Consider the following 17,475-nt stretch of genomic DNA (forward strand, 5'->3'; position numbering starts at 1 on the left):
CTGCATAAGTTGGTAGGACTGGCATAACAGTTGTGATTCTGTTTAAGTTGTGCATGTGATTTTCTGGGTGTGGAGCTGAAGTCCCGGGTGAACTCGGTCGCAACCTCTGGTACACCAGGACAAGTTCTGTAGTGCCGATCTCTTTTTTTTAGAACCCTCCTTTTGCTGTTGTCATGATTAAATGTAATAATTAACACACAAGATGAATGAAATGAAATGAAATGTATGGCTTTTAGGCCGGGATATCCCAGGACGGGTTCGGAATTGGAATTGGAATTAACCAATTAACAAGACCAATAGTATATTAGCACAACAGCACATACATGCATACAATTTGTTCTTCTGTTCCTTTCTTGCCATTTTCTGCTGTTTTTACTGCCAAAAAGAGGATACACCTGGACATTGTAGAAGATGATAAAGACTACAATGCAGGCGCGTGTTAGCTGTTGTTTCTCTTTAAAAAGCAAGTTTTAATCTAAATGAATTTTTAATTGCAATTTCTGAAAAGAAAATAGAGGATAGATTCTTGATTTTTTTTTTCACAGTTCATTTATAATATCCATATGATACTATACCTCTAGAATGGTAGAGGTAGCTTGTATATTTGCAGTAAAATGCACAAAAATGGGAGGAAAAATTGTAATAACAACAAACAGGAAAAAATCTATCCTAACTCCTACAATATGTAGCTTACTGCAGTCAAACTAGAGGAGTATGTACATGAAGCATGTATAAGTAACCTGCAAAAGTTTCATTAAGTTGCATGAAGTACTTTTTGAAAAACGGGTAATGAAATTAGCAAATATAACATGAGCGGGAGAGGCCATTCATACTCCCCTTCAGTTGCAAGAGCTGATAGTTATTGCAGCTGCCTCACCACCAACTAATTAAAATACCTAACAGCTTCTGACAATGGTGGTACTCTGTTGAACATGCAATGTAGGTAATTATTAAAGGTGTTTCCCAACCTTTTTCTTGAGACATGTTACGCTTTACCCTGTGGTAACACTATGTCGTTATGGGTTAACAATGCCAAGGCAGCTCCACTCACAACAAGAGATTTTATGACTCAGTACTGACAGCAACATTTCATAGTACCCAACTGGAATTGGTAAACAGAAGGAACTCTACAGCGCATACTTCACAACAATCTTGGTATTGTGGTGACTGATTTGAAACTGGCGGGCTACAAAGAAAGTTCTAGTTTGTGCAAGCTGGTTGGACCGGTGAACAGTCGGCTGCACTCACGTCATTGCTGAGCCCTGTATATAAAGAAGAGGCACAGCAGGAGAAACCAGATAGCCGGTTGAGTACACTGTACTGCAGTTGCATAAGGCCACTCCCGATTCTGGAGTGTCTGCACAGGTGGACGAAACTCAAGAGAGAGGGATCGCCTCAGGGCGTGCTCATCGGCAACAAGAAATAACCTTATCTTTCTCGATTTTATTTTGACCTGCAAGCTATTTTAAAACATGTAGATAAATATTTACTTTCAGAGTCTTTATACTTTTGCTACAAAACTTTACTTTGTGTTCTGGCAACATAGTATAGTGTACATTGTATATGTCATTTGATAGAAGTATCACAAGACAGCAGTTTGTGTTACATTCATAGAACCTTAATTTATGTATAGAAAATAATTGTTCAGGTTGTACTTTGGACATTTGTCTGGAAGAGCCTTGGAACCAAGGCTACACTCAAAAGTTGGGGCAGTGGCTGCGGTGCGATTCAAGATCTTGAGCATCTGTTTCACTGTCCAAAGTGTCCTGTGAAAATGTCATTACAGTCAGTGATAAAGCTTTGTTTTTAAACTGTTAGGTTCCTCAGTCTGCTGAATGAGTAATACACATATGGTAAGTTGAAAAATATATGTTTTTCTTTTCAGGCAGTTTATAAACTAGTTTTGGCAGACTGAAGAACTTTACAGTTAAATATTAACTGGGTCGGAATTGAAGAAAGCGTGTCTGCTTCGTGCTGGATCATTTTCAACATTGAGGATACTTGGATACGATCATAATCAGTTAGCTCCCTCTCTGGATCAATAGTAGTTCAAACCCAGCAGAGGCAGCGGACAACGCCATGCCGTACAATGTTGATAAACTTAACCATAATAGGTATTTTATTTGATCCTGCATTGACAATATCAGCATGCTCTGGTGACACTTTTGTTGTTTACTCGACAAAATGAGTTAAAACTCGGTTTACTCTGTCATCTAGTAGGCCTAGAGTAAAACAGAATGTCAAAATTGACGATGAGCAGACAGATGGTGTTAAAATGCTTACACACCAGGCGAGTTGGCCGTGCGATCAGGGGCGCGCGGCTGTGCATCCGGGAGATAGTGGGTTCGAATCCCACTGTCGGCAGCCCTGAAGATGGTTTTCCGTTCTTTCCCATTTTCACACCAGGCAAATGCTGGGGCTGTACCTTAATTAAGGCCACGGCCGCTTCCTTCCAACTCCTAGGCCTCTCCTATCCCATCGTCGCCATAAGACCTATCTGTGTCGGTGCGACGTAAAGTCACTAGCAAAAAATAAAATGCTTACACATGGTAGGTGAGGTCATACAACAATCAGTATTTACACTGACCACCAAAAGTAAGTGGAATAGTTAAATTTATTATCTAAAGTTATAATTTGTTTTCCAATATTCTTTCAAATTTTACGAAAGTGAGATGTTTGGCTATAGAAAATACCAAAACATGTTTTACAATATGTGTTAACCTCATCATTTTGCAATTCTTGAAATTTGTCATTTTTTTAAGGTTTCCTTTTTAGTTGGTTTTTGCTAATTGTTATTGATTTTGTGGCCAAAGAAATCAAAATTTGCATTTGTGCTGCACTTCATGAGGACACTGCTCACAAAAAATAGGTATTTCCACCCCTAGTGTCTGACAGCCTGTAAACACTTAGTTCTGCAGGGATGCGATCCCACTCCTCCAGCAAATGATGATCACAGTTGTGCCAAGGTAATGTTGTTACAGTGTCTGATGTTCCTTTCATGTTCAGTGGTGTTTATGTCAGGACTAAGTGCCGGTCAGTCCATGCAGATTGTCATTCCATAGCAGTAGTGGAAAATGTCAGACCTACTCAAAAGGCAGATCAGTAGTGACTGATTGAATATGGAACATAAAAATGTGAAGTACACAGTGAAATGAGGTAGCATCTGGGATGGACCCAGGAGTAGCGGGTGTCTGTTCTCTTCAGTGATGAGTTGCTTTAATTTCAGGTTTCCTGGTGGAAGAGAGAGAGTGTGGTGGAGATTTGGAGCATCGACAATATGGCCCGCACTGAGTTGGTGTTCTTTGATGCCGAAAGGCACATTGAAGAGATCCTGGTGGTTGCTAGAATATCATGCTTATGTATGCCAATATCCAGGTTCTGCAGGAAGTTGGGACTGACTAGCACCTAGTCCTGACATAGAACATGTATGGAAGGAACATCAGACAATGTGAGTGGGATTGGATCCCAGCAGAGGCAGACAGTATGTTTGAGCGTTTACAGGCCGTCATAGACTATGTCCTCATCAAGTGCAATACAAACATTACATTTTTGTTTGGCCATAAATTAAATATCAATTGAGAAAAATCAACTGAAAGAATTTTTTTTTTTTTAATTTCAAGAATTGCAAAATTTAAGAAAAATTATAAGAGTACATATTTTGGTGTTTTCTACAGCAAAAGAGTTCCACATTTGCCAGTCTGTATATTTGTATAGTCTGAATATATAGTGGTGCCTTGTTCAGATTGACTGAGATGGTTCTGCTTTTTTCCATTTCGTAGTTCCATCTTTACCAGTAAAGTAACCTTGATTTTTCATCATCAGAAGTTGTAAGAGTCCCCTGAAATATGACCTCACTTTCATGTTCACTCTGCTCCTTGTCACAACTACAGCTTATGTTGTCACGAATATCAGCTTCACAAATGTCCTCTTCTCCACTTAATACTTCCTCTTCTTCCATCTCTGTTAACCAAGAACTTATTCTTCTGTTCATCCCTGTTCATAAAACACATACTGTACGCAAGTGTGCACCACACAAGGACTGCAGCTGAGGCAAGTTTCATAACATGGCAACCAGAAGAAGAGCTGGACCTGGTGGTTGGCACGACAAGTCCTCTTTGCTGTTCTTCTTGGTTTTCTAGACTGAAATAGTAAGAATTATTTTGTTTTAAAATTGTCGCAATACAATAGCATAAGAGTTTCGGCTGGACTTGTTTCCTTTTAATGTTTTAAGTAAACCATTACTTCTTCCTGCTTAACCATTGAAGCATGGGGTCCAACGACCTGCAGTGACAACATCTCAACTTCACAGATTTGTGCATATTTTTTCTCTCTGATGAGTGTTATATTTCCTCTTAAAACAATGATCACCACCACCTCAGAGAACATGCATAGCTTGGCGTTGAAAAAAGGCAAATTGGATAAATCCAGATTTATCAAGTTCTTGTGTATTATGAAAAAGAAAAAAAGAACATATTCTTTTGAGGAATGCGACTTATGTAGCCATATTGTTGCTAGGCAACTGAAAATGGTTCATAACATGAAAGTTAGTTGATGCGACTTCTATTGGCAGCACTGTTTCATTGTATCACTGTTCTAAATGTCTTTCTTTCTTCTAATCTTTGAAATATGTTATGGTGATATAACTTTATATAGGATTGCCATATATTCTCATTTGAGCAAAAAAATAAAAATACCATTTGCAAACAGTTTTGAAAAAAATAAGTCTTGTACTAGATTTATTGTCTACAAAAATCAAGAACTTTCACAGAAAGAAATGTTGTACTGTATAGAAAACTGTGGAACTGAGGAACATCATTCAGAAATAGTGAAGGTTGCACAGTTTTTCTTTGCTATTTATGAGGTTCTTGAACCTGTCAGAATATTTTTTTTCTTTAATTAAACCTCGGTGGACTAATCTGAGAGGAATAGACTAAAGGGAACATTTAGCTCATTCAAAACTGGAATTTCGTTCGGGTTGCACAGATGTGCTTCTGAGAAATTGGAATGGTTTTGGCCCGAAGTGATATTTAGGTGCAATATTGAGCAACTTTTGGAAGGGTCGGCTTTGTGTTCTGTATGGTCCCTTACTTGGAACCTATGCAATGGCCTCCACAGTATGCACTAGCCGTACGTCTTGGTGGGTGTGCTATTCACCAACTTAGCACACTGGCAACCAGGAATGAGTTACTGGAAAATTTATAATGTCCAGTAACGGATCATTTATATTGGTATTATAAATTTACTCATTCGGGACAAATATTTCAGTTTCCCTATAGGAATCAATATCTACATACCACTTAGTCGAGCAGCTCGTCTCCTTTCTCCCAAGTCTTCCCCGCCTAGACTTTGCAACATTTTTGCAACGCTACTCTTTTGTTGGAAATCACCCAGAACAATTCGAGCTGCTTTTCTTTGGATTTTTTTCCAGTTCTTTAATCAAGTAATCCTGGTAAGGATCCCATACACTGCAACCATACTCTAGTTGGTGTCTTATATGCCCTCTCCATTACATTCTTACTCATCATAGGTTGTTTTGCCACCCGGCAGGTCCAGTCATCGTTGTGACCTCCATATCTCTTGATCTAGTGCCTTTTTCTTCACTTCTGCATAATCTTCCTTTCCTTTTCTAATGCTGTCTAATAACTGGTATCATCTCCTTTCCCTTCCCCGGTTTCCTTTTATCATCCCTTCCATTGCTACTCATAGTAAAGTATTATGTCTTAGATTATGCCCTATCCTATTTTTCTTCCTATTTTGGGTTACGGTCAGCATGTTCCTCACTTCTCCCACTCTTCAGAACTTCCTCATTTGAGATTTTATCTCCCCACTTTACTCCTTCAGTTCTTCGCCAAATCTGCATCTCAAATGCCTCTGTTCTTCCTTCCTTAATGTCCATGTTTCAGCGCCATATAGACCTATACTCCATATGTAACACCTTGCAAGTGTCTTCCTCAGATCTTTCTCTAGCGGTAGCAATTGAGGCTTTCACGGCCGGCATTACAAATCATGTCAGCGTTTTCCGGGCTTGTAGGCCGTGGTCCAGGAGCGAGTGAATGTCCCGACGTTTCACCGAAGACTGCGTTCAGCATTGTCAAGGGTTCCGACTGACTTCGATAGCAGCGAAGCTCTCTAGCGGGCCACAAAAGTTTTTTCTCCTTGTTGAATTTTTCCTTGGCTAAGGCAATTTGAGCTTTTATGTCTGTTATAGAGTGAAGGTCTTCAGTCACAATACTTCCAAGATACTTAAACTTATTCACCTGTTCCATAATTTCTCCCCCTATCTTGATTGTCACGTTTTCACCTTTACCACCAAGTATCATGAATTTGGTTTTCTTTTTGTTTATGCTCATTCCATACTCTTCACACTTTTTGTTTAATTCTCTCAGCATTTTGGGGAAGTCCTTCACATTTTCAGCTATTACTGCCATATCATCAGCAAATCTTAATACATTCAATTCTCTTACCTCCAACGTGACACCACCTTTACCATCCAAGCATTCACAAATAATTTCCTCCAAGTATATATTAAACAAAGTTGGTGATAAGCAGCAACCCTGTCTAACACCTTTCCCCAGTCTGATTTCTTCTGTTAATTCTCCTCTTATTCTCACTCTTGGTGTTTGGTTGTAATACAATTCCTTGATCAGTCTTCTCTCTCCATTCCACTCCATGTTTTTTAAGTATCTCCAAGAGCTTATCCCACCTCACTTTGTCAAATACCTTCTCTAAGTCTACAAAGATTGTGTATACTTTCCTATTCTTCTCTGTGCACCTTTCTCCTATGACTTTCAGTAAACCAATGGTATCCCTTGTGCCTACTCCATGCCTAAATCCATATTGTTCTTCACCAATATAATTCTCCATTCGTCTGTAAATCCTTCTGTCTATTGCTCTTAATAGTATTTTAGCTGCATGAGAAATTAAACTTGAGTGTCCTGTGTTCTTCACATTTCTTACTATTTTTCCTTTTTTCTATGGGTATTATTATATTTTCCAGAAAATCCATTGGCCATTTTTTCATTAACATAACTCATTCTCAGTTGGTAATTTTTCAACGAGCCTCTCTTCCAACTCTGCAACATTTTTGTATTGTTTCAAATTTTCAAGGCATATCACGTCATTGATCTTGCACAGGGGTTTCCAAAAGGCGGCCATATTGTGCGGATCGCGAGAGCTTTAGAAAAATTATGTATATTTTTAAGAAATTTGAAGAAAATGTACCAAAAATATTTCATAGCTCGTTCAAAAAATATCCCAAGTCAGAACTAATTCATTATTTAATATTATTTCCTGTTTTTAAATATTCACTTGATCTGAACAGATTATTTTATGTTAAAGAATGTAAAACCCTCATCCTTGCGAGAGCATATTTTTTCGTATGGATATAATTTTCACTTACTTGTATATCTTGCCACAATTAATATAAAATCAATATATAAACATGTGAGAATATTTTTCAATAACTTAAGTTTGAATATTGTCATATATATCTTAATGATGACATAAAAAAGTTTGAATTATCATGCAGACATGCACAGTGTGCAACATTCAACTGTTTCATTATTTCCAACCTGTCTAAAAATGTTTTCGTAGAAATGCACTACCTACTTGATACGAAGAATCTTCACATTCATGTGAAACCGGTCCCAACTCCACAGAAACTGAACTCTAATTGCTAATGTTACTGAAATGTATAAAATACACTCATAACAGCAAGGGGCTGGTCTGAAAAGGATACAGAAGAAATGAGCAAACGAAGTTGATAAAGAATTAAGTCAGCTGTTCTACGAGCAACGCGCCGTAACTCACAGTGCAGGAGGCGGCAAGAGAGGACGTGGACCCCTCCACTGACCTCCATCCCTTTCACTCACGCAGCAATAGACTCGCCCGGCAAGGCCTGTCAGCTATTCCTCCCATCTCCACACTCTCAGTCGCGCTTGGTTGACGTGTAGTGAAGTTTCACAAGTTACTGTACTGTCCATTTTTGCGGCTTTGTTTAGTGTTGAGTGTAAAGTGCTTGCGTCTTTTACGTGAATAGGAAATGAGAGGAAGCTCAGTGAAACACAAAATTCAACCTGAATCTTCAAGAAAGAAACCATGAGGTGTCAGATATGGTGGTAACTGTTAAATGGATTTCGAAACAAATTGAAAATTTTCAAACGTTCTTTAGAAAACAATGAAATGACTTACTTTCCCTGCTGTCTACAATTAGCGGCGGAGAAGGACCAAGAAACCATACATTTTTCAGATTTCAGTTCACACATTCAAGGGATCATTGAAGAATTCTACACATGATTCAAGGAAACAGAAATTCTGAAAAGAATTGTACAACTTTACGTGAATCCTCTTGGTGCTGCAATCGAGGAACAAGAACCACAACTACAACTTGAGCTGTGCGATCTACAAGCTGATACATTCCTACAGACAAGACAAGAAAAGGGATCACATTTTTTAAAACTGCTACCCAGTGAAAAATACCCAAAGTTAAGACAATTTGGACTAAAAATGACTTCAATGTTTGGGAGCACGTACATATGTGAAAGTGTTTTTTCAATCTATGAAACTCATTAAAAATCAATACAGAAGTCGACTTTCAGATTCTTCCTTGCTGCATCTTTTGAGATCAGCAACAACAGAGTTGGAGGTAGACATTCGTTCATTGGTAGATGTGGCTGATCGACCACTAAATTGTCCTTCTTTACGTTTTGTTTTGACTACATTATTAATTTCAGTTATTCTTAAGGATTTTTTCGTTTTTAGTCATTCGTCAAATATTAATTCAAATGAACTGTCATTGTTGGGTGCTTTTCTTCAGAATGCAATTGTCCTGGGTATAATATTAATTTTTAATTTCACGCCTTTATGCTGCTGTACGATAATGTTTTAAGCAATTAAAATTATCAGACCTTCATTTCAGTTGAACTATGAACATTATTTTACTGTTACCTCTGTTCTATTTGTAAAATTTTACGAAAATTGGTCTATTATTAAAGTGCGGCCCGCGATCATACCTAAGTTTTCCAATGTGGCCCTCGAGCTCTTGCTAATTGGAAATCCCTGATCTTACTTATTTGAACTCTCTTTAATTTAATGCACAGTTCTACAACAACTAGGTTGTGCTCAGAACATATATCTGTTCCTGGATAACATTTTGAATTTTTTAAGCCATTCCTATATCTGTGTTGTATCATAATATAGTCTATTTGGAACCTTTCATTATTAATACTAAATGTCCAAGTATACCTCCGCCTTTTACTGTTTTCCAATAACAATGTTGTTTCTTTCACAGAAGTCAACTAACATCTGACCTCTGTCATTTCTAACTCCGAGCCCATATTTCCCAACTATTTTGGCTTCATGTCCTCCAACAACAGCATTCCAATCTCCCATTATCACAACACATGCATTTTTCATATCTCTTCCACTACTCTTCTATAGTATTTGCTTGTAACATTCCTCTACTTCCTCTTTCTGGGTGACTGGTTGGCATATAAACTTGAATTTCTACTAAATCGTTCTGCTAGCCTTTCAATCTTAGCATAATTCTCTCATTTACATATTCTATCTTCAAAACTTTAGGATTTATATCTTTCTTAATTAGTATTCCTACTCCATGTTGTCCACTACGCTCAGCACCTGAGTAATATGGTGTATATCCTCCACTATCCAGTTCTCTACTACCTCCCCATCTCATTTCACTCATGCCTAATATATCAAGTTTGTTTTTAGCCATTTCTTGTTTAGCATTTTCCTTGCTGTAGTACATTCTTCCTACAACCCCTAAATACCCTCATTACCATGTGCAGAGATCTGAACCCTTTTATTTACAGTCATATTTATGTGATTACCCCAATGAAGATCTTTCCTTACATTAACACCTAGGTACTTACAGTGATCCCCAAAAGAAACTTTCATGCCATCAACACAGTAATTAAAACTGAGAGGACTTTTCCTATTTGTGAAACAACCTGACTTTAAAAAAAATACAAGTTGCTTTATATCGCACTGACACAGATAGGTCTTATGGCGACAATGGGACAGGAAGGGGCTAGGAGTGGGAAGGAAGCGGCCGTGGCCTTAATTAAGGCCTGGTGTGAAAATGGGAAACCTCAGAAAACCATCTTCAGGGCTGCCGACGGAGGTTCGAACCCACTATCTCCCAAATACTGGATACTGGCCGCACTTAAGCGACTGCAGCTATCGAGCTTGGTACCTGAATTTTAACCCCGTTTATCATCATACCATTGCCTTCTGTGGTGAACTATGCTCCATCATGAACATCAAGCGGGGAAAACTACGTCTCTAACATTGAAGTTCTCGAGAAAGCATGTGCTAAGATTGTAGAAGCATTGGTCGTTGGCCATCGCCTCAGATGGGCAGGACATGTGCACCGTATGAATGACACCTGATTACTGCGCCAGATCCTCTATGGTGAACTTAGGTCCGGTTCAAGACCACGGGGTGCCCCCCTGAGACGTTTCAAAGACCAACTGAAACAAACTTTAAAGTTGGCAGAAATAAACCCATAAACGTGGAAAACACTTGCCAAGGTTTGGCGGCAAAGTGTCTGTGCCTCAGTTCACCACTTCAAACAAGAAGCCGCAGAAATGAAGATATTAAGCGACAGGAACACAAACTTCACTGAACCCAGCCAAGATCTCCCCCCGTCCCTCAGCTGTGCGATGTCTGGACGTATGTTCTGCGCAAGAATTGGCCTGTACAGTCACCGGAAGTTTAAAACACAAACTGCTCTGAATTGAAGTGAGCTATTAGTCAGCAAATTTGTAAACTCAGAAACAAATAACTGCCAACAATTGCCTTCTGTCCATCTCAAAACATTATCGAGGTTGTTTTGCAGTTGCTCACAATCTTGTAACTTATTTACTACTCTGCACAGAATAACATCATCTGCACTTCTTTACTCATATCATTGATATATATAAGAAAACATAAACGTCCAATAATACTGCCTTGAGGAATTCCCCTCTTAATTATTACAGGGTCAGATAAAGATTTGCCTACTCTAATTCTCTGAGTTCTATTTTCTATAAATATAGCCATGCATTCAATCACTCTTTTGTCTAGTTCAATTGCACTCATTTTTACCAGTAGTCTCCCATCAAATGCCTTAGATAGGTCAATCACAATACAGTCCATTTGACCTCCTGAGTCCAGGATGTCTGCTATATCTTACTGGAATCCTAGAAGTTGAGCTTCACTCTTTCCTAAACCCGAATTGCTTTCTATCGAACCAGTTATTAATTTCGCAGACATGTGTAATATAATCAGAAAGAATGCTTTCCCAAAGCTTGCACGCAATGCATGTCAAACTGACTGGCCTGTAATTTTGAGCTTCATGTGTATCACCCTTTCCTTTATACACAGGGGCTTCTATATCAACTCTCCATTCATTTGGTATAGCTCCTTCATGCAAACAATAATCAAAGTAGTACTTCCCAACCCACTGTCTTCAGTGTATCCCCCGTATGTTGGGTATTCAGCCCGAAGGCTGGTTTGATCCTCTACAGCTCCACCAACAGCTGTCATAAATAGTCTGGGTGTCACTGAAGAGGTATACTAGGGAAATGAGGTAGTTTCCTCACTGGGCCAGAAGTTGCTATTAAATATCAGTCTGCCAAGTCCACTGAAATGCATGCACCAACCGACCCTATGAGTGATATTTTCACACCATTCATAACAGGGACTGGCTGCATAAGGAATGATACTACTAGCATCGCTCATACCTCAATCACTTCCATACTGTCAAACCAAGGACGAGACTGAGACAAGTCAGTGAAAGTAACAAATTTATTCTAGCCCATACCAGAGACATAGTGCATTGTAAACACTACATCCCACCAGCAAAGGCATATATATCCTTATCAATTCCAGCTGCTTTTCTAGTTTTCAACTTTTGTATCTTACTGTAAATGTCATTGTTATCATAGGTAAATTTTAATACTTCTTTAGTATTAGTCACCTCCTCTATGTGGACATTATCCTTGTAACCAACAATCTTTACATACTACTGACAGAATACTTCTGCCTTTTGTAGATCCTTGCATGCACACTCCTCTTGTTCATTAATGATTCCTGGAATCCCCCTGTGGGTGGGGGACGCTGACAAAGAATACACTCGCGGTATCCCCTGCCTGTCGTAAGGGGCGACCAAGGGATGATTGTCTTGGAACCATGAAACTACTTGTGATTAGTACCACTATATTAGGTACCAAATAGGTTTGTGATTAGTTGCACACAGGAGCACCGTGCGGTCGGCTTTTGCAGTACCTGTGGTTAGTACCACCATATGAGCAGGACCCTGGGATGATAGCTACCATGGTTCTGCCTTGCCTATGATTAGTACCCACTATATGAGGAACATACGGCAGGTCCCTGTGGTTAGTACTCTTATGTGATGAACACCCTAGGTTTGCGTTGCCTGTAAATAGCGCCGCAAAGTGAGAAAAACATAGGTCTGTATTATGTGTCAAATTTCATAACCTCCGAGTACAATAATGTGTGGAAATGTCAGTTTGTGTGAATGTGGAGCTTTGCGGGTCGCATCCACTGATTGTTTTAAATTCGTGTCCATCCATTCATTCTTCGTTCTCACGCTTTGAGTTCTGGTCAGTGGAGAATTTTAGACTTTTAATTTGTCATTCCATTTCGTCTCACCGAGCTCGATAGCTGCAGTCGCTTAAGTGCGGCCAGTATCCAGTATTCGGGAGATAGTAGGTTCGAACCCCACTGTCGGCAGCCCTGAAAATGGTTTTCCGTGGTTTCCCATTTTCACACCAGGCAAATGCTGGGGCTGTACCTTAATTAAGGCCACGGCCGCTTCCTTCCAACTCCTAGACCTTTCCTATCCCATCGTCGCCATAAGACCTATCTGTCGGTGCGACGTAAAGCAACTAGCAAAAAAAAAAAAAAAAAAAAAAAAAAAAAAAAAAAAAAAAAAGCATTTCGTCTCATTTCGTACCATTAGGGGGCGATGGCCTCAATGTTAGGCCCCTTTAAACAACAATCATCATCGATTCCTGTAATGTTCTTCTTGGAACCTGTTTCTGTCTTAAGAGTACCTATACATACCCCTCCATTTTTCACTAAAATTTGTCATTGTCCAAGTTTCTGCTCCGTAAGTTGTTATGGGCACGTAATACATCTTGTACATAGTTTCCTTTGCTTCCATTGGCACATCCTTGTCCCATGACATGATTCTTACACTATGATTGAAACCGCTTCCAGATTGAATCCTCTTGCTACTGTAATTTCAGCATCCAGTCGAGCATTCTCCATTAATTCACTCCCTAGATATTTGAACGTCTCCACTACTTCCAGGGGCTTGTCTGCAAGTCTAATCCGACCTTTCCCTTCTTTCTCCCCTCTAGTCATAACAATAGTTTTACTCTTTTCTACACTTATTTTCAATCCACATTATTTGATCTTCCCGTTTACCACATCCAACTGTTCTTGAACATTCAACCACTATTGCCCTTCTTTGACATGTATCGCACCTTGCAATCTATTGCATTATCGAACAACTCATCTCTGTGTAGACAGATGGCGACTCTCGCTCTCAGATTTATCACTGTTTCTGCCTAGTCTTGTGCTTGTTATCTGCCCTTTTGTTTATTCTAGTTCAGTTTTGAAAAAAGGAAATGGTGACTGAGGTTTCTGACATGGCTTTTCTATGCTATCAAAGATACTTTAACCGTTTTAAATATGGTATTGTGAAACTCTGTTCTTTTGAGAGATTTCTTGTTCTTTCTATCCATCAAGTAATTATTTTCCTTTACCTGTTATTTTGCTATTTTTGGTCATCTCAAGACTTGCCATGGTTGCTTTTAAGTGTTTTCTGGGGATTTGTTCTACTTTAATTTTATTGTAGACTTGTTTGTCATTGATCTTATATTCTTGTATGTCTGCCAATTTTTATGTTCTGTTAGGAAACCAAGGGCAGTGTACATCCCGTTATGTTTTCTGCTCGGTTTGATTAGTTTTTGTGTATGTGTACATGTGTGGAGACTTATTTTGTGTACTCATGGACATTCTATGTTTTGCTCGATTCCGACACCCTTTGGTGTTTTCTTGCTCGTCCACTCTGTACTATTCATGTCCACTCTTGGTGCGTGGTATGGATGTGTTCTGATAACGAGGGTTTTGACTGTGTGATGCGTTGTTGCTGGTGTGGTACACGTTTTTCCTATTGGCCTGGTTCTGTGTTTGTTTTACCAGACCAGATTCACGGCAAATTGGTTGTTTTGATTATACTTGTGAACTATTATGATATGCTTTACCGGCTTGTCCCTCTGCCCTACGTTTCTGTGTGTTGGTCTCTGCGTGTGTTCGTGTGAATGAGTTTGATATGTGGATCTACATTGCTTTTCGGGTGTTCAATTGCTAGTATCTTTTGTTATTTCATTCATGTTTCTGGTTTCCTCAGCCATTCTCTCATTTTTTGGCTCTGCCATCTTTTAACTTAATTTGTGTATTTTGAAGGTAACCATGGAAATATTATATTTGTTGTTTTCTCCATGTATGTATTCCATGCATACTTCCTTGCCTTTACCAAACCAAAACATTGAAATTTACAGGAAAAAATTTGAGTCATCGGAAGATGTTCTAGTTTTTCCAAAATTGGCATTCACAGCTATGCGAGGTTTGCTTGCTAAAAGGCTAAGGGACAGACTAGACAGTATTTACCCCAGCCTATATTATCATAGCCAGCTGTGCGTAGCAAGGTCTCTGGTTCAATCATTTGACAGTTTGAAAGTGCAAATAGTACCAGAGAGCCATAGGACAATAAATGTAGTGTTTAAAGAGGTACACTAACAGCTCTACATTTCAGACACATTGGACCTAAATTTCTCTGCAAATATGTAGTACACACTTCAGTCTATAAGTTAATTCCTGGAATCTGAAAACTACATGTAGCAAATGCTGTCACTCAGCAGTTTGTAAGTGCCAGATAAATTACTTAACCGAACCAGGGACTTAACGGGCCCAAGTCACAATTTTAATGAAATACAGTTTCCCTCTGGAAAGCGGTGTAAACTTGAAATGAAATGATCTAAGAATGTAACTCTACCGTCCGTTCTTGACTATTACAACTGCTGTTGGCTATTGTTAATTAGATGGCAGTCATAACAAACGCAGTACTGTCTACGACAGCATGTTGTTTGTATTGGAAGACAAGAATTTGTTGGGCGCGCTGTTCCAGAACAACCTTATTGATGGAAAGAAAGCTGAAAACAACCGAGTTGCTTCTCAGTGAGAGTGGAGAATGCAGATCTAGAATAATCGTGTTGTTGATATTTGAGGACGCTTACTGAACTTACCAGGAGATAGGCTACTCATATGGCATGTCCGAGAGCTGCAAAGGAATTAGGGGGGAAGATGCAGAAACAATAGCGTTAAGGAATCTCCCATAGTTACTCTGTTATTGAGAACAATTGCACACAGTTACTATTATTGGTTCAACTGATGTAAGTCATAACATTTGTAATAATCACTGCATAACACTGTACTTCTTATTCTACGTTTCTTGAAGGCCGTTGCAGACATGAATATTATTGATAAGTAAATGATGCACAAGACAAGTTCATTCATGTGAGATCAGTCTTATGTCAACAAAATGAGATAACAGTGTGCCCAAGAACAGTCATCACAAACGAGAATCTCTAGCAGGTGTTACAGTCCCCAGTTTGTCGTCGATAGGTGTGTTTGGCGAATATTTTAAGAGCTGGGTGGACATGCATACAGCATTCAAGTTTCTCAATGCTTAACAGATTACAGTGCATGGCGTCTGAGGATTCAGATTTCTTTTGCAACATAATGATTTTCAGATTTTCATATTCACCTTGATAGCTGTACCAACAAACAACTTTTTTAAATAGTTTGAATGGCCGCATGTCATTTTAGATTTATATGGTGTGCCATGTCCAGTCGTGGAATATCTTATTTTGTCAAGGATGCTGCACAGAATTCTAAAACAATGGACCAATTAGTGTACAGAGATGATATTATTACCCCATTCATACAGGATTTGTGGTATTTTTATCACACCAGGAACTTTTCCCTCCAACAACAATGGATGGAGCTATTGGCCAAACTGCTTACCCTTCTGCAACGGCACTTTTGGAAATTGCCTGATTTCTGATAGAACTCCATTCCTGTTCCCGGATTTCACAGCCCCAAATGAAAGAATCCATTTTCAACCCACTTACAGATATTTCCGAATTTTGTGAGAAGATTTAGTTTTTTGTGTCTACAGAAAAAAAATTATCTTCAGAAACTATGGCACATGACAGTTCACATTTTGAAGACATACTGTACCAAGACAATTAAAAAACAGTCTCTCTGCAGTGTTCAGTTTCTTACCTCATCTCATTTCATGTACCTGTATAATTATGTGTGATAAGAAAAGTCTTGTGGGAGAGGATAATTGACAATGGCATGGTGCTGCATGCCTTTACTTGTTAAGGAAGGAGGGTTTGAGATTTTATTTGTGCCTTGAGAAATGATATTTATAATATACATAATTTCCTTCAACACGGCAAAGTTGTGATCCTTACATTTCACCTCCCGTACAATCATTTTCTGTCGTGGTTACTCACTAGCAGCTAATATTTTGTTGTCACCCTTGTTAGTACTGATAATAATGGTACAACTAGACATTGCACTCAAGTAGATCCCTTGCAAGTAGACATTTAAAACTCCCATTTGCATGTTTATATTATTTGCTGTGTTGAAGATAACATGATGCTTTGTCCTTTGCAGGGTGTCTGGCGTTTCATCTGTGTGGATATTGAAGCTGATTTACTAGCATTTATTTGTATGAGGTAAATGTGACTGTATCGTACTGGCAATAAAGCTGTTATCCAAGATGGTGTTGTGTGTCATTCTACCCCAGGGCGAGGTGGGACACTTGTGTCCTGTGTATGGACTATCAAACTCTACCCATTTCTGTCACATCACATTCAAAAAAGTGTGTTAAGGTCGGCCAACATCCAGAACATTGAAGATATGGGGACACTATTATTTATATTTTCGCTGTCCCTGGTGACATCATAATCTTCACCTACAGGTGACAGCGCCACATTTGAAAACTCCATTGCTGCCTTAGTGCTCATTAGACCCATTGGCATGCAGTTATTTTTATGGAGAAAGTACCAGGGAATACACTTATTTCTTTTACATTTTATTGTTTGAAAATAGAAAGTATTTGTAGTTTTACTTTGGTTTTATATATTTATATCGAAACACCCATCAACATGATGTAGGGAAACTTTCATTTGTCACAGTTAGAACAAGATTCCTGGCAGATTCCACGCCTGAAACAGACTTTACATCTCTTTGATGGGGCCAATATACTAGCTGTAGCAGCAGTCATCTGAGGGAGATTTTCCCAATATCTTCCCATGAACAAGGAGATAGAACTTAAAAAATTGTCTTCGCATAGTCAATCATGGCCTG

The 17,475-nt window shown here is 38.9% G+C and overlaps 1 protein-coding gene across 2 annotated transcripts in view; it reads left to right on the top strand.

Annotated features, from left to right (window-relative positions):
• Nucleotides 1-16,886, top strand: part of Neos (Neosin) — a 131,565-nt gene extending 114,679 nt beyond the window's left edge. For both annotated transcript variants that reach the window (XM_067158899.2, XM_067158897.2), the window contains one exon: nucleotides 16,780-16,886. The gene's annotated coding sequence lies outside the window, so the exon portion shown is untranslated. The remainder of the gene's footprint in view (nucleotides 1-16,779) is intronic.
• The last annotated feature ends 589 nt before the right edge of the window (nucleotides 16,887-17,475 follow it).

Source organism: Anabrus simplex, chromosome X (genome assembly GCF_040414725.1).
Source record: "Anabrus simplex isolate iqAnaSimp1 chromosome X, ASM4041472v1, whole genome shotgun sequence".
NCBI classification, from domain to species: domain Eukaryota; kingdom Metazoa; phylum Arthropoda; class Insecta; order Orthoptera; family Tettigoniidae; genus Anabrus; species Anabrus simplex.